General features: G+C 42.8%; 1 long non-coding RNA gene across 1 annotated transcript in view; it reads left to right on the top strand.

Moving 5' to 3' along the window:
• Positions 1-9,982, top strand: part of LOC129820831 (uncharacterized) — a 34,612-nt gene extending 24,630 nt beyond the window's left edge. Inside the window, exon 3 of the long non-coding RNA XR_008754248.1 lies at positions 9,385-9,982. This is a non-coding gene — a long non-coding RNA (uncharacterized LOC129820831). The remainder of the gene's footprint in view (positions 1-9,384) is intronic.
• The last annotated feature ends 8,645 nt before the right edge of the window (positions 9,983-18,627 follow it).

The raw sequence follows: 18,627 nt of genomic DNA, 5'->3' as shown, positions 1-18,627 counted from the left end.
AATAAGCAATATAGTTTTGTTTTGACTGTGTTGTAATTTGGTTTATCCTGATTGATTGGATGTTCTGGTCCTGAGGCTTCAGTGTGTTAGTAGAACAGGTTTGTGAACTCAGCCCTAGGACCAGCTGGATAAGGGGACTCTTTTCTTTGCTCAGCTCTTGGCATTGCAGGGCTTGGTAGTGATATGAGAGGGGGTCACTGTATTTTAGATGTTTCCAAAACTTAATTGCTAATTTTTGAGTTTTTATTATTATTGGATATTTTCTCTCTCTCTCTCTCTCTCTCTCTCTCTCTCTCTCTCTCTCTCTCTCTCTCTCTCTCTCTCTCTCTCTCTCTCTCTCTCTCTCTCTCTCTCTCTCTCTCTCTCTCTCTCTCTCTCTCTCTCTGTCCTCGCTCTCTCTCTCTCTATCTCACTCTGCCTGCGCTCTCTCTCTCTATCTCTCTCTGCCTGTCTCTCTATCTTCTCTCTCTCTCTCTCTGCCTGTCTCTCTATCTTCTCTCTCTCTCTCTCTCTCTCCTCTCTCCTCTCTCTCTCTCCTCTCTCTCTCTCTCTCTCTCTCTCTCTCTCTCTCTCTCTCTCTCTCTCTCTCTCTCTCTCTCTCTCTCTCTCTCTGTCTCTATCCTCTCGCTCTCTCTCTCTCTGAATCTCTCTCTGTGTCTCTATCGCTCTCTCTCTCTCTGCCTGTCTCTATCCTCTCTCTCTCTCTTTCTGCCTGTTTCTCTATCCTCTCTCTCTCTCTCTGCCTGTTTCTCTATCCTCTCTTTCTCTCTCTCTCTCTCTGCCTGTCTCTCTATCCTCTCTCTCTCTCTCTCTCTCTCTCTCTCTGTGTCTCTATCTCCGTCTCTCTCTCCCTGTCGCTGTGTTGCTGTGTCTCTGTCTCTGGCTCTCTCTTTTTTTCTCTCTTCTATCTTCTGATGAGATGGCGGCTGTGATAATGTTATCTCCCCCCCCCTCTCTCTCTCTCTCTCTGCCTGTCTCTCTATCCTCTCTCTCTCTCTCTCTCTCCATCTCTATTCCTCATCTCCCGCGTCTCGGTGTAACATAGGAAATTATTATGTCTTGTTTCTAGACGAACTGCTGCCACAAAATGTGGCAGCCAATCATTCTAGAATGTTTGACGTTATCACTGTCTGCCTCAGAAGAATTAACATGCTTTTAGTCCCATTAGACATGACAAAAACAGAGAAAAATATTATGACAAGTGGTTCCATTTATTCCATTCACAAACCCAGTTCCCCTAAACAGAATTGATTCTGAAGAAACATTTTTCACTAAGCAAAGAGTGTCTGGCCCAAGATTAATACCCTTAGGACAGGTCCTAAGAATCCAGCAACTTTATCATCTGTGTTGTGTGCAGATGTTGGCCTTCTGTCAATTCAGAACAGTTGACTAAATCAGTCAGTGGTTCTCAGTTCTCTCCTCAGACACTCTCAGCTGTTCCAGAGGTAGCTCACTAGATTCAACTTGTCAATTAACACAATAATAACATGGAATTTTAGCAATATAATATGGCTATATGACCAGAAAAAAAACCTGTATGCTTCCTCAAATGTATTGACAAAGAACATTTCAGATTGAGAAAGGTTCTTTATAGAACCATACTCCAAAAATGTTCTATAAAGAACCATAAAACAGTGTTCTATATCCCCAAAAAAGGGTTGTAGGGTTGTTCCATAGCGGAACCCTTTTTTTGGTGCTATATAGAACCTTTTTGGAGAATGCACACAAACACGCACGCACGCACGCACGCACGCACGCACGCACACACACACACACACACACACACACACACACACACACACACTCCCTGGAGGTACTTCCTGATGAGACACATATAGGATTGTTCAGGAGCCAGGGGTGAAAGTAAGCCAGTATGTTTTAGTGGGGTACGCCGTACCGGTAAAACAATAAATACAACATGCCCAAAAAACTATTACATCGCTATATAACAATACTGCATGACAGCCAAATAATAAATGTACGAATTGACTTTAAACCGGGTGGTATACACTCCAAAATGCATAGTGGTGTGAGGAGAACACTTACATTTTGTCAAGGCGGAGATGAGTGGCGGAGACGCTTGTGGACAAGGCGGAGATGAGTGGCTGAGACCGAGGCTGGCGTGGATGCATCAATTCAGGCTATAAGTGTAGACCTAATGACAGTCACAGAATGTCATTACAATACACATTGGTGTTTTGTAAAAAATGTCTCTTTCTATTCATCAAATTGCAGGTGCACAGTGCACTGTAAGTGATTGTTTGACCATCAGATGAAAAGATCATGACTGGTTGTGTTCATGCCAGATTAAAAGGTGTAGGCGAGGGCCTCCCGAGTGGCGCAGCGGTCTAAGCCCTGTATCACAGTGCTTGAGGCGTCACTACAGATCCAGGTTCGATCCCAGACTGTGTTGCAGCCCTGAGACCCACGAGGCGGCACACAATTGGCCCAGCGTCGTCTGGGTTAGGGGAGGGTTTGTCCGGCTGGGATGTCCTTGTCCCATCGCGTTCTAGCAACTCCTGTGTCGGGCCGGTTTCCAGTTGTACAGTGTTTCCTCCGACACATTTGTGCTGCTGGCTTCCGAGTTAAACGAGCTGTTGGTCAAGAAGCAGTGCGGCTTGGCAGGGTTGGTTGTTTCAGAGGACGCATGGCTCTCGACCTTCACCTCTCCCGAGTCCGTACAGGAGTTTCAGCGATGGAACAAGACTGTAACTACCAATTGGATATCACGAAATTGGGGAGAAAAAGGGGTAAAACAGTACCAACAAAAATAATAAAAAAATATACATCGGCATACATATACATGAGGCTAGGGGAAGCTAAGCATTCCCTAAAGTTAATTGAATTAAATTGGCATAATAATATAGCCTAATTAGCTTACTCTTGTCTACACAGAAATAAATAATATAATTCAAAATAGGCTACTACACCAGAAAACATGATTTGGTCACAGAGCATCGTTAGCGTCTTTAAGAAAAGCTGTGGATTGTTTTAAATCGCATGGCCTACAGTCGGTAGAAACCGCAATTTGGGTAGCGCTCACTGCAGATAGTCAGGACTGTCAGTGAAAAGCAACGAGACCCAGCCAGAGAGAGAGAGAGAGAGAGAGAGAGGACAGAGAGAGGGGACAGAGAGAGAGGACAGAGAGAGAGGACAGAGCGAGAGGCATATCGCAATATTTGAAATACTATTGCGTGTACATACTCACTGTCTTCATCATTGGGTCAGTGCCAATTTTGTTTTTTTATTTTGGACAAAAATGTCCTCCATGTATGTTAGATGGACGTCATATTGTATTTCTGCCTCCCCTTTTTGTCGGCCAATTATATGGATCAGACAACATTGTTTTTATTGATCTGTTTGTCGGTGTCAGCAGAGTAGGCTGCCCTGTCATTTTTGTGGTATTCTAAAAAAAAATGTTGGCGCACTTGGGTATCCCTTACCGGTAAGACATTTTAACACCTTACGACATGTGTTGAATTCACTGCAAAAGTGTTATTAGAAGAAAAGCTATAGAAGGATTGGTCCTTCGAGCCGGATAGCCATTGTTCAACAATTATTTACTATAACGTTTACATTTACTCAAACTCTTAGCACTGCAATTGTCTTGCTGTGTCATGATGGGTTTTTGATGGTGACTAAAGGAAGACTAAAACTAGTTTAGGGCCGGAGTACAAGGACGGATGCTCTGACTAGGTAATAGTAGGGGAAACATTGACTCTAAAGTGCCTGTATTGCAATGTGCAGTGACTCAGACACTCTGGCATCAAGGGCAGTGTTTACTTCAACTTCATTTTACATCAGAAAGGGAAAAGCAATCTATCATTTGGAGAAACCAGTCAGCAGCCAGTCAGGATGGCTAAGATCCAGTTTTGGGATGCTGTTCGACACCCACAGGGAGGTAAAACTTCAGACTTTCTGCCAGACGTGGTTGTTGTTGATTGTCAAGTCGATTGCCTGGGAGAAAAGAGGGATCTTGGACTCCAGCATCCACCCCCTCCACCCCCTATCCCCTCTGGGAAATTGAACCACTCTCCTGCGTTATTCTAGCCGGATTACTCTTCGGAGGGGGGGTTAAGAGCCACCCCCACTACCTACTTCCATTAAGCAGAGGCAACCTCTAGCCCCCCCCCCCAGCGAATGAACAAAACAAGTTGAGGTGTAAAAAGCAATATCCCCAAAGCTCGCCTTGTTAATTCTGGGTCCCGACCCTCCCTTTGCAGCAAAACCTTTACCTAATCATCTCAATTATAGAGTCCAGCTCTTCTCTAATCTGGGATTTGTACTGCAGTTCACACAACATGACAGAATGTATTTCCATACTAATGCCTGCTAAGAGACATGAAATGGTTTCAAGTTTTAGTGTCATGTGCACAAGTACAGTGAACTGCCTTTCTTGCAAGCTCCAAACCAGTAATCAATATCAAGGGGTAAGGGGATTGGGATACTGGAGTGATAGAGGTAAAGGGGTAAAATGGGGTAAAATGACTAGGCATGAGGATATAAGATAAATAGAGTAGCAGCAGCATAAATTATGATTATATGATTCTCTATGAAAAATTAAATAAAAGGGTCAACACAGATAGACCATGTAGCCATTCTGTTAACTATTTAAGAGTCTTATGGCTTGGGGATAAAAGCTGTTCAGGAGGCTGTTGGTGTCAAACTTGATGCACCGGTACCGCTTGCCTTCCTTTCACACCGCCTGATATAGAGGCGCTGGATGACAGGTACCTCGGCCCCAATGATGTAATGGGCTGTCCGCACAACCCTTTGCAGCGCCATTTGATCGAGGGCGGTGCTGTTGCCATACCAAATATATTTTATATTTGAGATTCTTCAAAGTAGCCACCCTTTGCCTTAATGACAGCTTTGCACACTCTTGCCATTCTCTCAACCAGCTTCACCTGGAAAGCTTTTCCAACAGTCTTGAAGGAGTTCCCACATATGCTGAGCACTTGTTGGCTGCATTTCCTCCATTTTGTGGTCCAACTCATCCCAAACCATCTCAATTGGGGTTGAGATCTGGTGATTGTGGAGGCCAGGTCATCTGCTGCAGCACTCCATTACTCTCCTTCTTGGTCAAATATGTCTTACACAGCCTGGAGGTGTGTTGGGTCATTGTCCTGTTGAAAAACAAATGATAGTCCCACTAAGCTCAAACCAGATGGGATGGCGTATCCCTGCAGAACGCTGTGGTAGCCATGCTGGTTAAGTGTGCCTTGCATTCTAAATGAATCACAGACAGTTTCACCAGCAAAGCACCCCCACACCATCACACCTCCTCCTCCAAGTTTCACGGTGGGAACCACACATGCGGAGATCATCTGTTCATTTACTCTGCATCTCACAAAGACACAGCGGTTGGAACCAAACATTTTATTTGGACTCATCATACCAAAGGATAGATTTCCACTCATGTTTCTTGGCCCAAGCAATTCTCTTCTTCTTATTGGTGTCCTTAGTAGTGTTTTTTTTGCAGCAATTCGACCATTCATCCAGTCTCCTGTGAACAGTCGATGTTGAGATGTGTCTGTTACTTGAAATCTGTGAAGCATTTATTTGGACTGCAATCTGAGGTGCAGTTAACTCTAATGAACTCATCCTCTGCAGCAGAGGTAACTCTGGGTCTTCCATTCCTGTGGCGATCCTCATCAGAGCCAGTTTCATCATAGTGCTTGATGGTTTTTGCAACAGCACTTGAAGAAACTTTCAAAGTTCTTGAAATTTTCCGGATTGACTGATCTTGTCTTAAAGTAATGATGGACTGTCATTTCTCAGATTTTTTGAGCTGTTCTTGCCATAATATGGACTTGGTCTTTTACCAAATAGAGCTATCTTCTGTATACCAACCCTACCTTGTCACAACACAACTGATTGGCTCAAACACATTAAGAAGAAAATTCCACGAATAACAAGGCACACCTGTTATTTGAAATGTATTCCAGGTGACTACCTCATGAAACTTGTTGAGAGAATGCCATGAGTGTGCAAAGCTGTCATCAAGGCAAAGGGTGGCTACTTTGAAGAATTGTAAATATAAAATATATTTTGATTTGTTTAACACTTTTTTGGTTACTACATGATTACATATGTGTTATTTCATAGTTTTGATGTCTTCACTATTATCCTAATCCTAATCCAAAAGACCCCCAAAAATCTACATTAATAGACCTTATCTTAACAAATACACCTCACAAATATATAGCTAGTGAGTTATTTGCTAATGACATCAGTGACCACTGACCTATTGCATGTAGCAGAGATACTAGTCTAAAAAACACCTGACCCACGTATAATTTTAAAGAGAAATTATAAATACTTCTCAGAGCATCCCTTTATCCATGACCTTTATTATTCAGAGCTTTTATCCGTAAACTGCATAATGGACCCAGTTTTAGCCTTCCCTTTCTTTCCATAAATGTTTACCTTCATGGCTGATAAACACGCCCCCTTAAAGCGACTTAGGGTAAAGAATCAAACTAATCCTTGGTTCTCCTGTGATTTGAAAATCCTTTTTCTGAAAAAGAATCAAGCATGGGCCTTGGCAAGGAAAACTGGCGAAACAGCTGATTGGCTGCTTTTTAGGCAATTGAGAAATAAATTGACCGGAGGAATAAAAAAGGCAAAATCTAGGTATTTCCTTGATGCTATGACAGAGTCGGCTGGTGATCCCGCTAAATTCTGGAAAACTGTCAACTCACTTAAACGAGGAAACTCCTTGACATCACTGCCGAAGCAAATTACATCGGAATCTGGGATCATCAGTGACCGAACTGAAATTTGTGATGTTTTTAATAAGCATTTTATTTCTGCTGGTTTTCTTTTTGAAAGAAAAAAGTGCCAACATGATCCTGACCGGTCTATTGTTTCAGCCCCTCGGCCTTTAGCTGATGTGGAAAACAGTAAGCCGGTTTTTAATTTTCAAAAAGTCACAGAAGATGAGGTCTTATCTGCACTATCTACTATAGTTTCTAAGAAATCATTAGGCGCTGACAATCTGTATCCATATTTACTCAAGTGTGCGGCACCTATTATTACTGGTGTAGTGACGCATATCTTTAATCAAATATTTGTCGTAGGAAAGATTCCTAAATCTTGTAAAACAGCTTTTGTTTTACCACTCCTCAAGGGAGGTGATGGTAGTGAATTGGATAATTATCGGCCCATCTCTAAGCTCGCCTGTTTGACTAAAATTCTAGAGTCACTGGTGAATAGGCAACTACAATCTTTTTTAACTGTTAACAATATTCTTTCTTGTAATCCATCTGGCTTTAGACCTAAACACAGTACTATTAGGGCCACTGTACGTGTTGTAAATTATATTACTAATGGCCTAGACAATAGAAAGTACTGTGCCGCCTTGTTCATAGATTTATCTAAAGCTTTTGACACTGTAGACCATGCAATACTTTTGGGTAAGCTGTCGTCGATAGGACTGGGACTGGATGCCTGTCGTTGGTTTCATGACTATCTAAAGGATAGAAGAAAGGCTGTTAGAGTCGACTGCATCCAGTCAGAGCCATTGAAGTTGGTTAAAGGGGTCCCACAAGGTTCTATACTTGGTCCATTACTGTTCACTCTCTACATAAACAATATCGGTGATGAGATAAGAAAGTGTCAAATTCATTTATATGCTGATGACACTGTCATGTACTCTATCGCTTCAACGGCTGACCAGGCATTATCACTATTGGAGACAGATTTGAAGATATTACAAGGGTCTTTTATACAGCTGAAACTCGTTTTAAATGCAAAGAAAACACATTTTATGATTTTTAATAGGTTCAAAAAGTTAGTTTAAAATACACTTGCACTTATGAGCTTAGATGGTTCTCGAATTATCAGGTCTCTGCATATAAATACTTAGGGATATGGTTGGATGATAAACTGTCTTTTAAAATGCATATTGATGAACTTTGTAAACGGCTAAAAATCAAGCTAGGCTTCCTCTATAGGAACAGGACATGCTTGTCCTCTACAAATAGAAGACAAATTCTGCAAGCTACTTTTATGTCTGTTATAGATTATGGGGATATCATTTACATGCATGCTACGGCAACAACACTTAAATCGCTGGATGCTACTTATCATTGTGCACTTTATTACGGGTGCTAGCTACAGAACTCACCACTGTGTTTTATATCAAAATGTGGGTTGGACTTCGCTGTCCGTGAGACGAGAACAACATGCTCTCGTGTTTGTCTATAAAGCACTTCTGAATAAGCTACCTTCTTATTTATCATCACTCATCAACATTAGAATTATAATTCCTAAAACCAGGTCTCAACATGGATTACACTTGAGGCCCATGCGATTTCCTCAGAGTTGGGTATGGCTGCCTTTTCCTGTTACGCTCCTTGCCCATGGAAAAGCCTGCAGACTTAACTTAAACTTGAGACTCTTGTCCCCCCTGCTCATTTCAAACATTTATTGGAGCATTTTATTTTTGTATTGCTTGTAACTGTTTCAGGTAATGCAAGTTCTTGTGCTGTTAGTAGAATAACCTGTTTGTACATTAATGTTTTAAACTTTTTGTATTATCTGTGATCGTTTTGTTTGTCTTGTTTAGTTTTTTAAATCATTGTACCTAAACTGTATGTGTAAACATGTATATGCAGGGCCCAGCTGTAAAAGAGACCTTGGTCTCAGTCTGTGTTCCTTGTTGAAATAAAGGTATAATAATCCCACACTGTAGAAAATAGTCAAAATAAAGAAAAAGTATGAGAGAGAGAGTCGGTGTGTCCAAACTGTTGACTGGTACTGCAGGTATTCCACTTATCTAGGTGGGTGAGGGCAGTGTGCAATTGAGATTGCGTCGTCTATGGATCTGCTGGGGCGGTATGCATATTGGAGTGGGTCTAGGGTGTCTGGGATGACAGAGTTGATGTTTGTCATAACCATCCTTTCAAAGTACTTCATGATTACAGATGTGAGAGCTACAAGGTGATAGTCATTGTGGTATGAATCCTTGGAGTTCTTAGGAACAGGAATGATGATAGTCATTTTAAGACGTGGGGATTACAGACTGGGACAAGGAGACGTTGAAAATGACCTTGGATATGTCTGCCAGTTTATCTGCGCATGCTCTGAGAACGCACCCTGGAATACCGTCTATGGTGTGCGCGTGTATGTGTGAGTGTGTATTATGTGTATGTGCAAGTGTGTGTAGGATTTATAACCTGAGGATGTGTTTGTTCTCAGCCTGTCTTCAGGGAGGCCTCTAGCTGGGAAGGTTAGCAAGGTCGGCTAGAAAGGAAGGGGATCATAACAAAAACATCTCCTCGAAAGAGTCGGGGACGTGAACACCGGGAGCGAATATTGTCTTTCTTGTCTCAAATGAACGTTCAACTGATTGTTGTCTGTTTCCTGCCTCTCCGACAGCTCAGCCAAATGCACCTAAAATACATGATGGATGGTGGGCATACAAGGAGGTGGTTCAGGGGAGCTTCGTACCAGGTAAGAATCCCTATACTGTACTGTATACAGTGAACACTGATGTTTATTTCTCTAAGGTTGAACGATAGCTTTTTTCTCCCCAGTGTGAAGAAGCATTTTTTCTGTTTTCATACCTCAACTACCTTGCCAGTGGCGCTGTTTTTAATTCTTACAAGACTTTTGTTGCCCTTGTCGTCTAGCTGATGATGTTTTGTCGCTGATTGACTGGCAGGTTTACAAGGGTCTTTCTTTCTACCTCGTTCATTTCCTTCTATGTGTACCCGTCACGACAATTATTTCCCAAGATTGTATTTTTCTTCTGCTGAGCTGTTGAAGGCTTTTGATGACACTGCAGGTGTGTGTGTTGGCTTGCATGCAGATGTGTTTATTTAAATGAGTGCAGAGCTGAGATGATAAACCAACAACTACCCACACTGACATTACCTTCCTCTTACCGTAGCATTTTGTGTACGTCGGTCATTTTTGGTGATTTTGCTACACGATGTTCCTGTAGATTGTTCTAAACCCATTATTTGGTCAACAGTAATAGCCTATTCATTATGTTGATTCCTGCTATTATATGAAAGTATCTGCTTGTTCCCATTTGGCTGTCGGCTGCTGTGTGAGCGAGCCACTCTCACTCCCTCTCACTGTGGAGGGAGTGATGCATTCTGAGGAGCACTAGCATATGGCTGTTGCTCAAAATGTAATTGCGGGAAAAAGACAGTTTATGAAGCAACTTCTGTTGTTCTAGTTACAGAGAGGAGAGTCACAGCTTTCTGTGAGTATATCATTTATTTTTCACTTAATGTTGAGTTCATGGCACCAATTTACAACCAGATTAGTCTGTCGTACGGTTTTGATTCGCCCGCAGAGAGGAGAGTCTGGAGTATGGTTTTGATTCGCACGCGGAGAGTCTGTCGTATGGTTTTGATTCGCCCGCAGAGAGGAGAGTCTGTCGTATGGTTTTGATTCGCCCGCAGAGAGGAGAGTCTGTCGTATGGTTTTGATTCGCCCGCAGAGAGGAGAGTCTGTCGTATGGTTTTGATTCGCCCGCAGAGAGGAGAGTCTGTCGTATGGTTTTGATTCGCCCGCAGAGAGGAGAGTCTGTCGTATGGTTTTGATTCGCCCGCAGAGAGGAGAGTCTGTCGTATGGTTTTGATTCGCCCGCAGAGAGGAGAGTCTGTCGTATGGTTTTGATTCGCCCGCAGAGAGGAGAGTCTGTCGTATGGTTTTGATTCGCCCGCAGAGAGGAGAGTCTGGAGTATGGTTTTGATTCGCCCGCAGAGAGGAGAGTCTGTCGTATGGTTTTGATTCGCCCGCAGAGAGGAGAGTCTGTCGTATGGTTTTGATTCGCCCGCAGAGAGGAGCAGAATACACCATTTGCAGTCATTAGACCTCATCAAGTAGCCTAGGACTATCACTGGAAAGTTTCTGTAGGACATTAGCCTACATTTACGGATAGATGAATCAAAGTATTTTCAGTTCCCACTTCCTCAGGTGGTGAATAATATGGCTTACATGCACAAAGATGTCGGCAAATTCTCTAAAGAGCACAAATGAAATCTGATAATTCTGGATCATATTTTGACAGGTTGCACATCAACATGTCAGTAATGCATTTGCTGGATATGTTGGATGAAATATCTTACTTTTTGAATCATAGGCTACTATCTCAGTTGTCTTTCGTTGCACTGTATTTTTGGTTTGTTTAGTTTTTGACCATATGATTCTGTTAATGATTGCTAATGATTATTCATTGATTAGTTGCTTCAGGTTTGCTAGTGCTTGCTTGGTACAAAAATGCGCACTCTGATAGGTCCACTCCCCCGGACTAGAATTTTTGAACATTGCTGGAAAGTGTGCTCTTTGTAAGGTTATAAATGCTAACTTGATCCCATTTTTGTAGCCTTATGTCACATAACTGACCTTTGCAAATGATTGTGCCCTTTCTGAGCCCTTTTTGACCCCAATTAGCTTTAGCATTTCCAAAAGGTCAACAAGGACCATTAGTATCTCCTTCTCTGACTCTTTTTAATCGGCTTTGGGGAGAAGATTCTCCTAGCCACATATCTAGGATCAGCTCATCCTCCCTAGATCCTAATATGAATTATTAGAGTGCAGGGGAATACAAATCTGACCTTGGATCAGTGTGTAGGGTTTACTCCCTCCTATTCACTCAGTGTGCGGTCATCTTTTCAGAGAGCATTGAGATGCAGCTCTTACTGACACAGTATGGGTTAACTAAAGGTCATAGATCTTTAGCTTTGAGCATCATCCGGGGTCATTCTAGGAAGCCTGGCCAAGGTATGGAGCTGTTTATCTGTTATTTATTGTTCTGTGTTTATGTCACCCCCCCTTTCACTTTGTCCCATTTCAGCAGATTATGTTGTCCTTTCTGCTGAAAGGTGATTTTAGAGAAGATAAAACCTTTGAAGAATAGCTGGTTGCTGTGAGTTAGGATACGGGAGAGAGGGAGGGATGGAGGAGGGAAGGAGGGAGGGGGGCCTGGCAAGATCCAAAGCAGTGGTTGAACCACCTTGAGTTGTCATGCAGGGAGACAGAAAATGTGATGTGGATCTGGTAGCCTGTGGAGTATAGAGGGAGAGAAAGGGGGTTGCATAAAAGTGACTGGTTAACACTCACCCTCCGTCCATTAGTCATAATGACTGTCATTTCTATTCCTTCTCTGTCCTTCCACCCCCCTCTTTCTCCGCCCTCTATCTCTTTAAAATGTCCCTTGTCTGTCCTGCACCACTGGAGCAAGATGCAGGGTATATAGAGACTCGGCTGGCCTGGCTTCCTGCTGGTTGTCTCTCTGCTGTGTAGCTGGTAGGCGTCTGATGGCTCTCTGGTGTGAAGTGTTGCGTTGAGTGCTCCAACCATGGACTAATGAGAGTGGAGATGGAGAGGACGGGGAGAGGGAAGAGAGAGGGACAAGAAGGGAGTGAGAGAGGGTGGGTGAGGGTGATAGGAAGAGACAAGGATGGGAAATGAAGTAGAGATGGAGAGATGGAGATGATTACTCACCACGAACTGGCTTTTTCCTTTAACGACTCCGACGAGAAAGATATACTGCTCTTCCGGGAACAGGCCCACATCCCCGTCATTTGCTTGAAGAATATATAGAGGAAAAGAGGGCACAGATCTGGCTGCCTTTTGAGAATCCGTAGGCGAGCTAGTAAACTCCCACTGCCATCAATTCAACTTGCTAACATGCAATCATTGGAAAATAAAATGTATGAGCTACAATTCCCATTATCTGTAATATCTTATGTTTCACCGAGTCGTGGCTGAACGACGACACAGATAATATAGAGCTGGAGGGATTTTCAATGCACCGGCAGAACAGAGAAGCTATGTCTGGTAAGATGAAGGGTGGGGGTGTGTGTCTTTTTGTCAATATCAGCTGGAGCGATGTCTAATATTAAAGAATTCTCGAGGTATTGCTCGCCTGAGGTAGTACCTTATGATAAGCTGTAGACCACACTATCTACCAAGAGATTTCTCATCTATCTTATTCGTAGCCATCTATTTACCACCACAGACCGATGCTGGCGCTAAGACCGCTCTCAACCAACTCTATATGGCCATAAGCAAACAAGAAAATGCTCACCCAGATCCCACGCTCCTAGTGGCCGGGATCTTTAATGCAGGTAAACTTAAATCCGCTTTATAACATTTTTACCAGCGTGTCACATGTGCAACCAGAGGTGAAAGAACTCTAGACCACCTTCACTCCTCACACAGAGATGCATACAATGCTCCTTACAAGCAAAATCTAAAGCAGGAAGTGCCAGACACTCGCTCAACACGTAAGTGGTCAGGTGACGCGGAGGCTACGCTACAGGGCTATTTTGCTAGCACAGACTGGAACATGTTCCAGGATTCATCCAATGGCATTGAGGAGTATACCCCCTCAGTAATCAGCTTCATCAATAAGTGCATCGACGATGTCGTCCCCAAAGTGACCGTATGTAGATATCCCAACCAGAAGCTATGGATTACAAGCAACGTCAGCATCAAGCTAAAGGCTAGAGCGTCCGCTTTCAAGGAGCGGGACAATCCGGACGACTGTAAGAAATCCCGCTATGCCCTCAGACGAACCATCAAACAAGCAAAGCGTCAATACAGGATTAAGATTGAATCCTACTACACCGGCTCTGATGCTCGTCGGATGTGGCAGGGCTTGAAAACTATTACGACTACAAAGGGAAACCCAGACACGAGCTGCCCAGTGACGCAAGCCTACTAGATGAGCGGAATGCCTCTTATGCTGGCTTTGAGGCAAGCAAAACTGACACATGCACGAGAAGCACTAGCTGTTCTGGATGACTGTATGATAATGCTCTCGGTAGCCGATGTGAGTAAGACCTTTAAACAGGTCAACATTCACAAAGCTGCGGGGCCAGATGGATTACCAGGATGTGAACTCAAAGCATGCGCGGACCAACTGGCAAGTGTCTTCACTGACATGTTCAACCTCTCCCTGACTGAGTCTGTAATACCTACATGTTTGAAGCATACCACCATAGTCCCTGTGCCCAAGGAAGCGAAGTTAACCTGCCTAAATTATTACCATCAACAGCATCCTCCTGGATACCCTAGACCCACTCCAATTTGCATACCGCCCCAACAGATCCACAGATGACGCAATCTCAATTGCACTCCCCACTGACCTTTCCCACCTGAACAAAAGGAACACCTATGTGAGAATGCTGTTCATTGACTACAGCGCAGCGTTCAACACCAAAGTGCCCACGTAGCTCATCACTAAGCTAAGGACCCTGGGGCTAAACACCTCCCTCTGCAACTGGATCCTGGACTTCCTGACGGGCCGCTCCCAGGTGGTAAGGGTATGCAACAACACGTTTGCCACGCTGATCCTCAACACTAGGGCACCTCAGAGGTGTGTACTTAGTCTCCTCCTGTTCTCGTTGTACACCCACGACTGCGTGGCCAAACATGACTCCAACACCATCACTAAGTTTGCTGACGACACAACAGTGGTTGGCCTGATCACCGACAACGATGAGACGGCCTATAGGGAGGAGGTCAGAGAACTGGCAGTGTAGTGCCAGGACAACATCCTCTCCCTCAATGCAAGCAAGACAAAGGAGCTGATCGTGGACTACAGGAAAAGGCAGGTCGAACAAGGCCCCATTAACATCAACGGGTCTGTAGTGGAGCGGGTCGAGAGTTCAAGTTCCTTGGTGTCCACATCACCAACAATCAATCAAGGTCCAAACACACCAAGACAGTTGTGAAGAGGGCAGACTGAAAAGATTTGGCATGGGTCCCCAGATTGTCGTTGAAAATTGCAAGATTATGTTATAATGCTTGTATTACATTATAATGGTTGTTTTATTCGACATAATGGAGAATTATGTTAACTATTATGTGTGTGTTCCACTGAGGATGGGCCTCTATGAGATAGCATTAACAGAGGAGATTTACAATGTCTTTGGGTGATAAAACCTGAAGAGCATTCCAGATTGGATGAGGTAATGGTTCTGTGCTATGAAGTACCAGGAACGAGATTAGAACCTCGTCTTATGGACCAAACTGAGCGATAATTTATAGCGAATGTTATCTGGCTATTGGATACTCCTTTCTCAATTATAAAGTACCTTTGTGAAGAGTTCCTTAGATCTGTGGTTCGTTATGTAGGTTGAGAGGGGTGTATCTTGGCTATAAAAGATCTTTGTAATATTCTGTAGTCACTTCTAATGGTTCATTAGAAATGGTGCATCATTGAAAGTCAAATTGCAATTGCAAAGCTCTTATTATTTAAGATGAAGTTTAAGTGTAACTCTGACTGGTGTGTGAAGTTTGTAACTCTCCTCATTTGGTAAAGCAGAAATATGCCACCACAGGATCCTCAAAAAGTTCTACAGCTGCACCATCGAGAGCATCCTAACCGGTTGCATCACCGCCTGGTATGGCAACTGCTCGTCATCTGACCGTAAGGCGCTACAGAGGGTAGTGCGTACGGCCCAGTACATCCCCGGGGCCAAGCTTCCTGCAATCCAGTAGTTCTCAGAGGAAAGCCCATAAAATTGTCAGACACTCCAGTCACCCAAGTCAGACAGTTTTCTCTGCTACCGCACGGCAAGCGGTACCGGAGCAGCAAATCTAGGACCAAAAGGCTCCATAACAGCTTCTATCCCCAAGCCATAAGATTGCTGAACAACTAATCAAATGGCCACCTGACTATTTCATTGACCCCCCCTTCCATTTGTTTGGTACACTGCTGCTACTCGCTGTTTATTATCTTTGCATAGTCACTTCACCCCTACCTACATGTGCAAATTACCTCCAACCTGTACCCCCGCACACTGACTCGGTACCGGTAACCTATGTATATAGCCTCGTTATTGTTATGTCATTGTGTTACTTTTAATGATTTTTTACTTTAGTTTATTTGGTAAATGTTTTCTTAACTCTTCTTGAACTACACTATTGGTTAAGGGCTTGTAAGTACGCATTTCACGGTAAGGTCTACACATGTGACAAATAAAGTTTTCATTTGATTTGATGCTTGGAAGACAGGTCTCCTTAGCTGAATAAGAGCAAACGTGAGGTACAATCAAACACATTACCAGCTGTAGACAGAAACAAACAGTAAGATGTCAGTATGGTTGTTGACGTGTCAAACAGTAAGATGTCAGTATGGTTGTTGACGTGTCAAACAGTAAGTTGTCAGTATGGTTGTTGACGTGTCAAACAGTAAGTTGTCAGTATGGTTGTTGACGTGTCAAACAGTAAGTTGTCAGTATGGTTGTTGACGTGTCAAACAGTAAGATGTCAGTATGGTTGTTGACGTGTCAAACAGTAAGATGTCAGTATGGTTGTTGACGTGTCAAACAGTAAGATGTCATTATGGTTGTTGACGTGTCAATCAGTAAGTTGTCAGTATGGTTGTTGAAGTGTCAAACAGTAAGATGTCAGTATGGTTGTTGACGTGTCAATCAGTAAGATGTCAGTATGGTTGTTGACAGTCAAACAGTAAGATGTCAGTATGGTTGTTGAAGTGTCAAACAGTAAGTTGTCAGTATGGTTGTTGACGTGTCAAACAGTAAGATGTCAGTATGGTTGTTGACGTGTCAAACAGTAAAATGTCAGTATGGTTGTTGACGTGTCAAACAGTAAGATGTCAGTATGGTTGTTGAAGTGTCAAACAGTAAGATGTCAGTATGGTTGTTGACGTGTCAAACAGTAAGATGTCAGTATGGTTGTTGAAGTGTCAAACAGTAAGATGTCAGTATGGTTGTTGACGTGTCAAACAGTAAGATGTCAGTATGGTTGTTGACGTGTCAAACAGTAAGATGTCAGTATGGTTGTTGACGTGTCAAACAGTAAGATGTCAGTATGGTTGTTGACGTGTCAAACAGTAAGATGTCAGTATGGTTGTTGACGTGTCAAACAGTAAGATGTCAGTATGGTTGTTGACGTGTCAAACAGTAAGATGTCAGTATGGTTGTTGACGTGTCAAACAGTAAGATGTCAGTATGGTTGTTGTAGTGTCAAACAGTAAGATGTCAGTATGGTTGTTGACGTGTCAAACAGTAAGATGTCAGTATGGTTGTTGACGTGTCAAACAGTAAGATGTCAGTATGGTTGTTGACGTGTCAAACAGTAAGATGTCAGTATGGTTGTTGACGTGTCAAACAGTAAGATGTCAGTATGGTTGTTGACGTGTCAAACAGTAAGATGTCAGTATGGTTGTTGACGTGTCAAACAGTAAGATGTCAGTATGGTTGTTGACGTGTCAAACAGTAAGATGTCAGTATGGTTGTTGACGTGTCAAACAGTAAGATGTCAGTATGGTTGTTGACGTGTCAAACAGTAAGATGTCAGTATGGTTGTTGACGTGTCAAACAGTAAGATGTCAGTATGGTTGTTGACGTGTCAAACAGTAAGATGTCAGTATGGTTGTTGACGTGTCAAACAGTAAGATGTCAGTATGGTTGTTGACGTGTCAAACAGTAAGATGTCAGTATGGTTGTTGACGTGTCAAACAGTAAGTTGTCAGTATGGTTGTTGACGTGTCAAACAGTAAGATGTCAGTATGGTTGTTGACGTGTCAAACAGTAAGATGTCAGTATGGTTGTTGACGTGTCAAACAGTAAGTTGTCAGTATGGTTGTTGACGTGTCAAACAGTAAGATGTCGACATTTAAAGGCTCCCGAGAGGAGCAGCAGTCTAAGGCGCTGCAAATCAGTGCTAGAGGCATCACTACAGACCCTGGTTTGATCCTGGACTGTATCACAATTGCCCGTGATCGGGAGTCCCATAGGGCGTTGCACAATTGACCCAGCGTCTTCCGGATTAGGGAAGGGTTTGGCCGATGTTGGTATGTGCTCCTTGTTCCTTGTCAATCATTTGCTTATTGGTGAAATCAATAATCAGACAATATCTTTCAGTAAATCAATCAAAAACCTTTATTAATGCAATTGCAGACAGAAGTTGACAACGGGAACTTAGCACGCATGTTTTAGAGTAAGTTCTGCAAAATAGGAAAGGCTCCAAGTTGCTTTAACCTGTCTAGGATCAGCGTGGCGCTAGCGGCACCCCCCCCCCCCCCCCCACTGAAAAACCAGTGCCGCGAAATTCAAAAAAAATATTTTTTTAAAATATTTAACTTTCACACATTAAAGTCCAATACAGCTAATGAAAGACACAGATCTTGTGAATCCAGTCAACATTTCCGATTTTTAAAATGTTTTACAGGGAAGACACAATATGTAAAGATGTACATCTATTACCTAAAAACACATTAGCATAATCCACCATCTTTTATTTGTCCACCAACACCAGTAGCCATCACCAATTCGGCTAAACTAAGATATTTATAGCCCCTAACCAACAAAAAAACTCATTAGATGACAGTCTGATAACATATTTATGGTATGGGATAGGTTTTGTTAGAAAAAAGTGCATATTTCAGGTATATGGCATAGTTTACAATTGCACCCACCATCACAAATGGACTAGAATAATTACAATGAGCAACGTGTTTACCTAACTACTAATCATCAAACATTTCGTAAAAATACACAGCATACACGAATCGAAAGACACAGATCCTGTGAATACAGACAATATTTCAGATTTTCTAAGTGACTTACAGCGAAAACACAATAAATCGTTATATTAGCTTAGCACATAGCAATTAGCAGCCCAGCA

Source organism: Salvelinus fontinalis, chromosome 1, assembly GCF_029448725.1.
Source record: "Salvelinus fontinalis isolate EN_2023a chromosome 1, ASM2944872v1, whole genome shotgun sequence".
NCBI lineage: Eukaryota > Metazoa > Chordata > Actinopteri > Salmoniformes > Salmonidae > Salvelinus > Salvelinus fontinalis.
The sequence above is the reverse complement of the archived record's forward strand: the minus strand, read 5'-3'. Positions and strand labels throughout refer to the sequence as shown.